The sequence below is a fragment of the Bombina bombina genome, chromosome 3 (genome assembly GCF_027579735.1).
Source record: "Bombina bombina isolate aBomBom1 chromosome 3, aBomBom1.pri, whole genome shotgun sequence".
NCBI classification, from domain to species: domain Eukaryota; kingdom Metazoa; phylum Chordata; class Amphibia; order Anura; family Bombinatoridae; genus Bombina; species Bombina bombina.
The window spans coordinates 327636104-327649498 of record NC_069501.1 but is presented as its reverse complement, the minus strand read 5'-3'; the positions used below and the strand labels follow the sequence as shown (position 1 = coordinate 327649498).

Genomic DNA, 13395 nt, shown 5'->3' with positions numbered 1-13395 from the left:
ATATGTCTGAATGAATGTGATGGATGCAGCACAATTTGGCCAAATGCTGTAACTAACTTCATTTTTTGCTTGTATCCTACTTGTGTGCATCTAAGTGAGTGCTGGCTATTTTGTGTGCTATGTTTGAAAATATTACAAAGAAAAACATAATTTATGCTTATCAGATAAATTCCTTTCCTTCCGGATAGGGAGAGTCCACAGCTTCATTCCTTACTGTTGGGAAATACAACACCTGACCACCAGGAGGCGGCAAAGACACCCCAGCCAAAGGCTTAAATATCCCTCCCAGTCCCTCATTACCCCAGTCATTCTGCCGAGGGAACAAGGAAAAGTAGGAGAAACATTAAGGTACAAATGGTGCCAGAAGAATAAAATAAATAATAGGGGACCGCCCATAGACAAGAAAAAAAGGGCGGCGGCCATGGACTCTCCCTGTCCAGAAAGAAAGGAATTTATCTGGTAAGTATAAATTATGTTTTCCTTCCTAAAATAGGGAGAGTCCACAGCTTCATTCCTTACTGTTGGAAAAACTATACCCAAGCTCCAGAGGACACTGAATGAATAATGGGAGGGAACAAAAAGGAAGAGGCGGACCCTATTCTGAGGGCACCACAGCCTGCAAAACTTTTCTCCCAAAAGCTGCTTCACCCGAAGCAAAAACATCAAACTTGTAAAATTTTGAAAAAGTGTGTAAGGAGGACCAGCCTTACAAATCTGATCCATAGAGGCCTCATTCTTAAAGAACCAAGAGGAAGCCACTGCTCTAGTGGAATGAGCCGTTATCCTCTCAGGAGGACGATGTCCCACTGTCTCGTAAGCTAAGCAGATGACACTTATTAACCAAAAAGATAGGGAAGTCGAAGTAGCCTTCTGCCCCTTACGCTTCCCCAAATAGACAACAAAAAAGAAGATTGTCTAAACTCCTTAGTAGCCTAAAGATAGAACTTCAAGGCGCGAACCACATCCAAATTGAGAAGTAACCGTTCCTTCGATGAAGAAGGATTAGGACACAAGGAAGGAACCACAATCTCCTGATTGATCTTGCGATCTGACACAACCTTAGGAAGAAAACCTAATTTAGTACGTAAAACAGCCTTATCTGCATGAAAAATCAGATAAGGGGGCTCACATTGCAAAGCAGAGATCTCAGAAACTCTGCGCTCAGAGGCAATAGCCAATAAAAAGAGAACCTTCCAAGATAACAATTTAATGTCAATGGAATGCAGAGGCTCAAACAAAACCTGTTGCAAAACCCGAAGAATAAGATTTAGGCTCCAAGGAGGAGCCCCAGATGTAAACACAGGTCTGATCCTAATTAGAGACTTAACAAAGGACTGCACGTCTGGAAGCTCTATCTGTGAGACATTGATCAGCTCTATCTGTGAGACATTGATCCATCTGCAGCTTTCAGGAAACAGACGCCGCAGGAGTTCATTTTAACTCAGTTCAGGAGCGGCACTTCACAAACTGCTAACACTACAGAGACCCAGAGGGGAAACACACGATCCCAGGAGAATAACACACGGCCTCCGGTGTAAGTATAAATGTACACCTTGCTGTTGTGAATTTTTTATATGCTTTAAAGGATTTCCCTGTCCTCTCTCTCGCCCATTGTCTGAAGTTATATAACTTCAAACTAATGCAGCTAATACTGGCTAAAGACGCAATTGCTTAACAAGGCTTTCACATACAATTAACCAACAAACTTTTAACAGCTGAATAAGACTGCTAAACATTAAGACTGCTTCTCTGTTACAAAAAATGGACTTTTGTTCTGCAAACATATGCTACACTCTAATATTGGTATATATGAGTATGTGCTTTGTGCTATTTATGCCCTTTTAATGTGAAACTTTTTTGTTGTGTTATTTACTACCACTGTGATTTTTGTATTTTTTAATCAAATAGTTTAATTAAAACATTATATTTTACCTATATAGGGTCTTTAAAAAAAGCCATTTTTTTACACATTAAGCTACTTTTGGGCAGAACAGCTGTAATCCATTACTAATCTGCAGACTCTGCAGACATTGTAATTTTCCTGTAATACGTCTGGAAGCTCAGCCAGTCTCTTGTGCAATAAAACCGACAGGGCTACAATCTTTCCTTTCAGGGAACTAGCAGAAAGGCCCTTCTCCAGCCCATCCTGGAGAAAAGATAAGATCCTGGCAACCTTAACTCTGTGCCAGGAAAAAAACACGCTCTTCACACCAGAATAAGTAGGTCCTCCACATCTTGTGGTAGATATGCCGAGTAACTGGTTTACGAGCTTGAATAAGAGTATCAATGACACTCTCAGAGAAACCTCTCTTGGCTAAGACTAAGCGTTCAATCTCCACACAGTCAGCCTCATAGAATCTAGATTTTGATGAACAAATGGACCTTGTATCAGCAGGTCTCTGCGACAAGGTAACTTCCACGGAGGAGATGAGGACATCCCCACTAGATCCGCGAACTACGTCCTTCGCGGCCACGATGGAGCAATCAGGATTACTGATACCCGCTCCTGCTTGATGCGGGCCACCACTCGAGGAAAAAGCGGTAATGAAGGAAAAAGATATGAGTTTTAACCTCCAGGGCACAGCTAGTGCATCTATTAGATCTGCTTGGTGATCCGTCAACCTCGTCCCGTACCTGGGTAGCTTGGTATTGAGACGGGACGCCATGAGATCTATCTCCGGTGTCCCCCACTTGCTGCATATCTCTGCAAACACCTCAGGATGGAGAGACCATTCCTTCAAGGCCTTGAAAATTGCCCGTAGTTCCAAAATATTGATCGGGAGGGAGGACTCCTCCTGAGTCCACAACCCCTGTACCTTCCTGGCACCCCAAACAGCTCCCCATCCGCATAGGCTTGCGTCCGTAGTCACAATCTCCCAGGATGGTCTTAAGAAGCATGTCCCTCGGGATAGATGATCTGGACAGAGTCACCAAGACAGCGATTCTCTCGACCCGCTGTCTAATACAATCTGTTGAGACAGATCTGAATGATCACCGTTCCACTGCCTCAGCATGCACAGTTGTAAAGGTCTGAGACGAAACCTGGCAAAAGGAATGATGTCCATGCAGGACACCATGAGACCAATCACCTCCATACACTGAGCCACAGAGGGACTCAAGGAGGTCCAGAGGGCAAGACATGCCAAAGTTAGCTTGCAATGTCTGTGGTCTGTTAGAAATATTCTCATGGATATGGAGTCTATTATAGTACCCAGGACTTCCACCCTGGTACTTGGGATAAGAGAACTCTTTTCCAAGTTTATCTTCCATCCATGTTATCAAAGAAGACAAAGAAAGGACTCCGAGAATACTTCCGCAAGATGAAAGGATGAGGCTACTGCAATACCCTAAGTTCTGGCAATGGCTAGAAAAGCCCGCAGAACCTTCGTATCTATCTATTGAGTACTTGTAAAGCGCAAACTAATCACCTGTGAGGGTCTCAAGGCGCTATGGGAGGGGGGGAGAGGGGGGCTAAGGGAAGACGATTCAGTCGAAGAGCCAGGTCTTGAGGTCCTTCCTGAAGTTTGTAAGGGAGGTGGATTGTCTGAGGTGCAGCGGGAGGGAGTTCCATGACCTTGCTGCCATATAGGAGAAGGATTTTCCTCCAGCTGTTTTTTTCTTGATAAGGGGGATGACTGCGAGTGCTTGGTCGGCAGAGCGGAGTTGTCTGGAGGGGATGTAGAAATTGACATGGTGGTTGATGTATTCAGGACCGATGTTGTGGAGGGCCTTGAATGCATGGGTTAGGAGCTTGAAGGTGATTCTCTTGTTGACGGGGAGCCAGTGTAGGTTACTTAGGTGTTCGGTTGGTTTTGGCGAGGGATGTCGAGGATGAGTCTGGCCGAGGTGTTCTGGATGCATCGGAGTCGCTTCTGGAGCTTGATGGTGGACCCGGCGTAGAGTGCATTGCCGTAGTCCAGTCGACTACTGACGAGGGCGTGGGTGACAGATTTTCTAGTTTCGGTGGGGATCCACTTGAAGATTTTTCGCAGTAGGTGGGAGTATGTGAAAACAAGTCGAAGAGACGGCGTTGACTTGGCGGTCCATGGAAAGTGATGAGTCGAGGATGACGCCTAGATTTTGTGCGTGGTGTGTTGGAGTTAGAGGGTGTCCGAGGGCTGTGGGCCACCAGGAGTCATCCCATGCAGATTTGCTCGGTCTGAGGAGGAGGATTTCGGTCTTGTCAGTGTTGAGTTTGAGACGGTTGTTGTTCATCCAGGTGGCGATTGCTGTAAGTCCTTTGTGGACATTTTTCTTGGCGGTAGCGGGGTCTTGGGTGAGTGAGATGATTAACTGGGTATCGTCGGCATAGGAGACAATGTTGAGGTTGTGCTGTCGGACGATGGCGGCGAGGGGGACCATTTAGATGTTGAAGAGGGTGGGGCTAAGAGAAGAGCCTTGGGGTACGCCGCAGCTGATTGCTGTGGGATTGGAGGAGAAGGGTGGGAGTCTGACTTTCTGGGTTCTGCCGCTGAGGAAGGAGGTGATCCATTCCAGGGCCTTATTTTGGATGCCAGCATCGTGTAGGCGCGTCTGGAGGGTGCTGTGGGCTACAGTGTCGAATGCGGCTGAGAGGTCTAGAAGAATGAGCGCAGCAGTCTCTCCTTGGTCGAGCAGGGTGTGGATGTTTTCTGTGGCAGCGAGGAGGGCGGTCTCGGTGCTGTGATTGCTCCTGAAACCGGATTGGGAGGGGTCCAAGATGTGGTTGGTCTCGATGTGGTCAACAAGTTGTGCGTTGATGGCCTTCTCGATTACTTTGGCTGGAAAGGGGAGAAGAGAGATGGGGCGGTAGTTTTTAGGATCTATGGGGTCAGCTGTGGGTTTCTTCATCCACAGGGATTCTTGGAGCAGTAGCTAGGCCAAACAGAAGGGCAATGAACTGGAAGTGCTGGTCCAGGAATGCAAAACTCAGGAACTGAAAGTGTTCCCTGTGGATTGGAACATAAAGGTAAGCGTCCTTCAGATCTATAGTGGTCATAAACCTATCCTGTATCCTTGAGATACCACCTCTAGAACCCACGGATTCGGTACGTCCTTGAACCAGACAGTCTGCCCCCTACACGATCCGATCCTGGGTCGGGGGTCGCCCCTTCATGCCGATTTGTTTTCGGAAGGCTTCATATTCTGCTTGGATTTATACCAGGACTGAGCCGGCTTCCAAGTACTCTTGGGTTGCTGGGGCTTGGAGGAGGATTGTTGTCGTTGGGATTTGTCAGAACGAAAGGAACGAAAATCAGAAGACTGTCATCCCTTAGACTTGTTCTTCTTATCTTGCGGTAGGAAGGCACTCTTGCCTCTGGTAACCATAGAAATAATGGAGTCCAGGCCTGGACTAAATAAGATCTTTCCCTTGAAGGGAAGAGAAAGGAGTCTGAACTTAGAAGTCATATCCGCAGACCAAGATTTCAACCAGAGCGCCCGGCGGGCTAGGACTGCAAAGCCAGAGGCCTTTGCATTTAGGCGAATAATTTGCATGTTTTGAATGAATTAGCGATTCTCAGAGCTTTAATTCTGTCTTGAATATCCTCGAGGGGAGACTCCACCTCAATGATTTCCGACAAAGAGTCGCACCAGTAGGTAGCCGCTCCAGCAAGCGCGGAAACTGCAGCGGCCAGTTGAAACAAAAATCCTGTATGCTGAAACATCTTTCTCAGAAAGGTTTCCATTTTCTTATCCATCGGCTCGCTGAACGAAGAACTATCCTCAAGAAGTATAGTAGTACATTTAGCAAGTGTAGAGATAGCACCATCCACCTTAGGAATGGAGCCCCACAAATCCAGTTGAGAGTCCGAGACCCGGGATCAACTTTTTAAAAGTAGACGAGGGGGAAAAGGAAGAACCAATTCTTTCCCATTCATTCTTAATAATGTTTGCCATCTTAACCAGCACAGGAAAAGTCAAAGGAATTTTCCTGTCTTCGTAAACTCTGTCTAATTTAGGTATCATAAGTTATTCAGGCAGCTCAGGCTCTGAAACCTCTAGCGTAGACAGAACTTCCTTTAATAAAAAACGCAAGTGCTCAATTTTAAATCTAAAGGATGGTTCCTCCGCAGCAGGAGGCTTAGACACTAAGGACTCCGACCCCGAAAGTTCACCCTCTGAAGCTACAGAGGTTAACTCATCCTCGGATAACTGGGACATAATAGCTAAATCCGATAAATATTTAGATGACTCCGGGTCAGGAGAGCTATGTTTAACCTTTCTCTTGCATTTGTTAGAGCGAGGTAATGCACTGACGGCCGCAGACACCGCCGTTTGTAACTGCGCGGCAAAGTTCGCAGGAAGAAGGCCCCCCTCTAGGTGGCGGATTAGATGTGCTACGGGAAACTGTATGTGGAGTGGATAATGTAGCAAGGGTAGTAATCTCACAGGATGTCGAGTTCTGAGAGGTAGATGGCTCAGAGGGACTAAGAGCCTTAGCACGCTTGTCTCCCTTCTTAGACTTTATAACGGTGTTAAGGCATGTGGAACATAATTGAGTGGGCGGGAAAACCACGGCCTTCTCACAATATAAACAGGTATGATTTAGTAAAGAAGGAGTACCTTCTAACATGTCCTCCATAGCTCAGGTTATAGCCACAGAAGGACACAAATAAAAAATTATTTTATTATAAAAAACTGCACCTTTAGACTCCCAATGGCTGGGGCACTCACCACCTCCTAGACCCAGACAGTTAACAGAGGAAACACTCTCCTCAAGTTCAAGTCTCAGCCAGAATGGAGGAAATTAACATAGACCACACCCAGTCACATGAAGTGCAAGACAGTACTTTCCCTGTTATTACAAGTACAGCAAGTAATAGGAGCTGTGCAACACTTTCAAAAACGATGGTAAAACCTGTTTGTTCAAGCCAAAAACACACAGCCTATCAGCCCAGGAAACAATAACACAAAGCAACAAGTAAATAATTAATACATTGATTAATTAACCCCCTTCAGAGGATATTAAGGAGCCACACTGTGACCCTGTTATAGCGTTTTTTTTTTTTTTGTTTTTTTTTTTTTATTATAAACAAGCTTTATTGTACGAAAATAAACAACAATACATAAGTTAGGCACGTCATGCAAGACGTATGTTACAAACATGAGTACACGGTTCAATTTTAGTCAGCAACGACGTACCTACAATAGCTTGGTTTTTGTCAAAAAAATTTCAAACAAATGTAATTGATAATAACATATAACAAAATCCTGGTTAAGCAGAGTATTACTTATTCTCTAACCCAATACGCAAAATGGGTAACTATTAATAATAAGAGCGAGAGCAGGGCAGGGAGAGAGGGGGGAAAAGAACGTAGAAGAGCAGCACATAGGCAAGAAGAGGGGGGGGGGAGGGGAGAGGAAATGAGGAAAGGAAAATGAGAAAAAAAAAAAAATTCAAATTTGTGGAAGGGGCTACACTGTTAAGTCGTATTATCTGTATGGGTTTAACTCGATTATACTAGGGAACTGTTCCATTTCTCCATTATCATTTCGTAGTTTGCCACTTGGCTTATTTTAAGAAAGTGTAGCTTTTCTAGTGCAAGTAAGTCGGACACTGAAGACTGCCAATCGCTCGATGTAGGAACATCAGGCGATTTCCATTTTTTGGGGATCAAACGCTTAGCTCCTGTGAGCATTATTAATAGCAAAGGTCGATAGTATGTATTTTTAAGTTTTGGGATGTTTAAAAAAAGCAGGGTTTCAAGGGACATGGGGACCTCCACCTCCACGATCTCAGAGATTCTCCCCTATGAGTGAGCGTCCCGAGTTCGCCACAACCTCTCCAGCACAAGGGGCTGGCTCTGGGGAAGAGGCGATGAATCCTATTTGGGGTGTAATACCATCTACATTGTAATTTTAGGTGTATCTCTTGTACGGTAGCCGATACCGAAGATCGCCTAGTTAAGGAGAATGCCCGAAGCCACTCCTCATGAGTATGCTCCACGCCAAGCTCCCCATGCCATGACGCTATGTACGTAGGAGGTGGGGTGTCAGGGCTAGTCAGTAGTAATTTGTAAATGAGGGATATTAGTCGTCTCTGAGGAGTAGTTGCGATACATAATCGTTCATATGGAGTGGGATCTCTGGTCAGTTGGTCTTTACATTTAAGATGTGTTATGTAATGTACTAATTGATTATATCTCAGCCATGAGGTGAATATGGTGTCATTTATTTCTTTCATTTGATTCTGAGTTTTAAATCCCCCGTTTTCTATAGCGTTAAAGAGACATCCCTCTTTCAAAGTGTAGGGGGTGCGTAATCTAGATCCCAATTTGTGATATGGTAGAGCAGGGTTTTCCAGTATGGGCAACAAAGGTGATAGTCCTCGTGTAATGTGGACAGAGGACAAGGCCACCCTGTCCCATTCAGTTAACATGTCTTTCAGTATAGGGTATTTGTTTAGGACTCTGGGGCGCTGTGTCGAGGGTATCCAGGCTAATGTGCCTACATTGTTAACTCCCAGAATATGGCTATCTATTCTAACCCACAACTTGCAGGGCTATGGCCCGTTTATAAGCTTTCAGGTCGGGGAAACCCAGTCCCCCCCTATCCCTAGGGAGGTATATGGTCTTACGCGGTATTCTGGGTCTAGTGCCAGACCATACAAACTGTTCTAACAACCTCTGCATTTGTGGGATGTAGTCTTCCGGTAGGGAGATCGGAATAGTTTGCAAGATATATAGAATGCGCGGTAGCACGTTCATTTTAATGACCCCTATTTTGCCAAGCCAAGAAAGTGGCTTGTTCTTCCAGGACGAGAGATCATTAGTGATGTCCTGTTTCAACTTCAAGTAGTTTACTTTGAATATGTCTTGGTATTTTTGAGGAATATAAATACCTAGGTATTTTAGTTTTGTTGTGGATATTGGGATATGATATGTGTCTCGAAGCATATCTATGTGTTCTTGAGGGGCGCTAATATTGAGTAATTCCGATTTCCCCAGATTTAAATGGAAATTTGAGACCCTTCCGTATTTATTTAGCTCCCCAAGGAGTTCGGGAACCGATGTGTGTATGTTCGTGAGTGTATAAAGAATGTCGTCCGCGTAGAGTGCCTGTTTATGTTCAATGTCGCCCATTTGGATCCCTGTAATTTTGTCATTTCGCCGAATCTTCTGAGCTAGGGCCTCTATGGTTAGGGAGAACAGTAGTGGAGACAGGGGGCACCCCTGTCTGGTTCCATTTGTTATTTTGAACGGCTCTGAAAGCGTGCCGTTCACCCTCACACGGGCTCCCGGGTCGGAGTATAGCGAGAACACCATGTTCATGAAACTCTCTCCGAAATTCATTGATCGCATCACTTGACGCAGAAAAGGCCATCCGACCCGGTCGAAGGCCTTCTCCGCGTCAGTCGAGAAGAGGGCCATAGGCACACCTTCAACTCTTGCATAGTTTATCAGTTGTAAGACCTTGGTGGTGTTGTCGCGTGCCTCCCGACCCGGGATGAATCCCACTTGTTCTGGAGAAATTAAGTTTGGTAAGAATTTATTAAGACGTTTTGCCAGAATTTTAGCTAGTAGTTTAATGTCTGTGTTTAGTAAGGATATAGGTCTAAAGTTTTCTGGGGCAGTGGGTTCCTTACCCGGTTTAGGAATAACCGTAATGTGTGCCTCTAGAATAGATTTCAACAGTCTGGGGCATTCGCGTAGATTATTAAATAATTGGATTAGACTTGGGGCTAGCATAGGAAGAAATGCCTTGTAGTATCTAGGAGTGAGTCCATCAGGACCCAGACATTTCCCCTTGGGGAGATCTCTAATTGCGTCAGTCAATTCCTCCAGGGTAATAGGGGCATCCAAGGTGTCCGAATCTACGTTATCTAATTGGGGCAAGTCCAGGTCAGAGAGGTATTCGTCAATTTGATTTTCCGTAATAGGAGATGGGTCTACAGTCCGCGTCCCGTTTGTATTGTTGGACAAGTTATAAAGTTTGCTGTAGTAGGTGCTAAAGGCCCCTGCGATTTGTTTACTGCCCTCAAGCTTGGTGCCATCCTTTGCTTTTAGATGATGTATATAGGCTTTGAGCTGTGATCTACGGATCGATCTAGCTAGCAGCTTGCCTGGCTTATTGCCCCCCTCATAGTACTGCTGCTTAGTAAAGAGCAGTCGTCTGTGGTGAGCTGACATGAGATGATTTTTGATGTCTAACTTAGCCCTTATGATGTCGTTTTTGATTGTTTTGTCAGATGGTTTGTGTTTATGTTTGGCCTCTAAATCTGCGATTACGGTCAGCAGATGTGTGTGTTTTTCCCTGTGTGATCTAATCAATATTGCTTTGTGTTTGAGAAATACACTGCGGATAACACACTTGTGTGCCTCCCAAGTATTTGGCAAAGAGGTACTCGTGGGATCATTGAGTGAGAAGTATTCATTTAGGGACTTGCCTATGTCTTCAGCTATAGGTGGCAATTCTAGTAAGGAATCGTCCAATCTCCAAATATATGTTGTTGGGGGAATGTCAGGCCATGTCACATTGCATATCACAGGTGCATGATCGGACCATGTAATGTTACCTATCTCACAGTCCGCTGTCAAGTCAAGTCCTATAGAGTCTGTGAAGAAATAGTCGATGCGTGAGTATTTGTCGTGTGGGGAGGAGAAGTATGTATAGTCACGGTCTGTTGGGTGTAGTGTTCTCCACATGTCGTGGAGTTGAACATCGGCGAGAGACGCCCTTACGCTTTTGGTGGTTCTGCGGGGGATATTGGACGATCCGTTAGATGTGTCAAGAAGTGGATCTAGTGGAAGATTCAAGTCTCCTGCTACAAACATGGGGCCTTTGGAGTGGTCTAGTAATATCTTGGTAACACGCTTTACGTACTGGTGTTGAGCTGTGTTTGGTGCGTATATGCACGCTAGCGTAATAGGATGGGTGTATAAAGTGCCTTGTATTAATAAGTAACGACCCTCAGGGTCTTTTTCAACATGGGCGACACTGATTGGAACTGTTTTGTGTATTAATATACCCACGCCCCCCTTCCTTTCAGGGCCAGATGAAAAGTAGGAGGAGGTGTATGCATTGTCTGTCCATTTTGGCTCTCTACCTCTCCGGAAATGAGTTTCCTGTATGAAAACAATTTGGCTATTTAAGCGTTTAAATTCTTTAAGGGCGATTGATCTCTTACCTGGACTGTTTAGTCCCTTTGCGTTTATTGAAACGAGAGTGAGGCTATGGGATCCAAATCTGCTCTTCCTCGGATCCATTCTAGAGGAGAGGGAGAGAAAAAAAAAAAAAAGGGGGGGGGAATATAGAAAAGGAAAGGGAGAGAAGTTAGAGATTAAGGTTGGTAAAGTGGGGTTCTAGTATGTGCAGCGGGGAGAGAAGCGAGATAAGGAAGAAGGAGGTAACCAGGATTTTATTGCTCTTTAGATAATTATCTGCCTGACACAAAGGGCAGAATAAGTGTATTTTGTAAGTGAAACAATAGCCTTCCTTATTAAAGAGATATCTTTTAGATACCGAAATAAGCAAGTCAAGGAGAGCGAAATAAACAAATTAGTGTCAATTGGGGTAGTATTCCCAAAGTGGACAACTTTTAATTATATGTGTTTACAGAAACCCTAACGCATTGGTCTAATCAAAGAAGGGAAAAGGAGAATGCTCTAAAATTAACTGGTCTGTGCTAGGTTGTAAATTAGGGGGGTAATGTCTGAGACATATTTAGGAGACATTTGTACAACCATATTTAGATGCTTTCACAACGTGGTACGGGATGGGTCTCGGAGTCTAATATAGATTGTCTCTTGGAACAGTTTTTGCGGGAAGCTGCCCACAAGGGAAGCCCTTCGTTATTTTTATTTATGGAATGGAAGGTTAGGAAAGATTGGGATGGGAATGGGGTTGGAATAGAGAGGGAATGGTAAGTAAAAGGGGAAGTTTGCAATTACATGGTTAGATCCTGAAGCACAGAACATATATAAAACCAAACTGAACTTTAACTTATTAAGATAACAATTTCAAACCTTCCTTAAACAATGGGACATCCTAGGAGAGGTCAAGTCATTGTGGCCCTCAATATTAAACAGTGGGGGCTAGCTGATGTGGTTGATGACCAAGGGGGCCTTAGAGAACTAGGTCCCTTTTTTGTCAAAAACATAATTTATGCTTACCTGATAAATTCCTTTCTTCTGTAGTGTGATCAGTCCACGGGTCATCATTACTTCTGGGATATTACTCCTCCCCAACAGGAAGTGCAAGAGGATTCACCCAGCAGAGCTGCATATAGCTCCTCCCCTCTACGTCACTCCCAGTCATTCGACCAAGGACCAACGAGAAAGGAAAAGCCAAGGGTGAAGTGGTGACTGGAGTATAAATTAAAAAATATTTACCTGCCTTAAAAACAGGGCGGGCCGTGGACTGATCACACTACAGAAGAAAGGAATTTATCAGGTAAGCATAAATTATGTTTTCTTCTGTTAAGTGTGATCAGTCCACGGGTCATCATTACTTCTGGGATACCAATACCAAAGCAAAAGTACACGGATGACGGGAGGGATAGGCAGGCTCTTTGTACAGAAGGAACCACTGCCTGAAGAACCTTTCTCCCAAAAATAGCCTCCGATGAAGCAAAAGTGTCAAATTTGTAAAATTTGGAAAAAGTATGAAGCGAAGACCAAGTTGCAGCCTTGCAAATCTGTTCAACAGAGGCCTCATTCTTGAAGGCCCAAGTGGAAGCCACAGCTCTAGTAGAATGAGCTGTAATTCTTTCAGGAGGCTGCTGTCCAGCAGTCTCATAAGCTAAACGAATTATGCTACGAAGCCAAAAAGAAAGAGAGGTAGCGGAAGCTTTTTGATCTCTCCTCTGCCCAGAGTAAATGACAAACAGAGAAGACGTTTGTCGAAATTCCTTAGTTGCCTGTAAGTAAAATTTTAGAGCACGGACTACATCCAGGTTGTGCAGTAGACGTTCCTTCTTTGAAGAAGGATTTGGGCATAAAGAAGGAACAACAATCTCTTGATTGATATTCCTGTTAGTAACTACCTTAGGTAAGAACCCAGGTTTAGTACGCAGGACTACCTTATCCGAATGAAAAATCAAATAAGGAGAATCACAATGTAAGGCTGATAATTCAGAGACTCTTCGAGCCGAGGAAATAGCCATTAAAAATAGAACTTTCCAAGATAACAACTTTATATCAATGGAATGAAGGGGTTCAAACGGAACGCCCTGAAAAACATTAAGAACAAGGTTTAGACTCCATGGTGGAGCAACAGTTTTAAACACAGGCTTAATCCTGGTCAAAGCCTGACAAAAAGCCTGGACGTCAGGAACTTCTGACAGACGTTTGTGTAACAGAATGGACAGAGCTGAGATCTGTCCCTTTAATGAACTAGCAGATAAACCCTTTTCTAAACCTTCTTGTAGAAAAGACAATATCCTAGGAATCCTAACCTTACTCCAAGAGTAACCTT

At 44.4% G+C, this 13395-nt stretch overlaps 1 protein-coding gene across 3 annotated transcripts in view; it reads right to left on the bottom strand.

Annotated features, from left to right (window-relative positions):
• Positions 1-13395, bottom strand: part of GYG2 (glycogenin 2) — a 213211-nt gene that overhangs the window by 123581 nt on the left and 76235 nt on the right. The gene's annotated exons all lie outside the window — the stretch shown is intronic.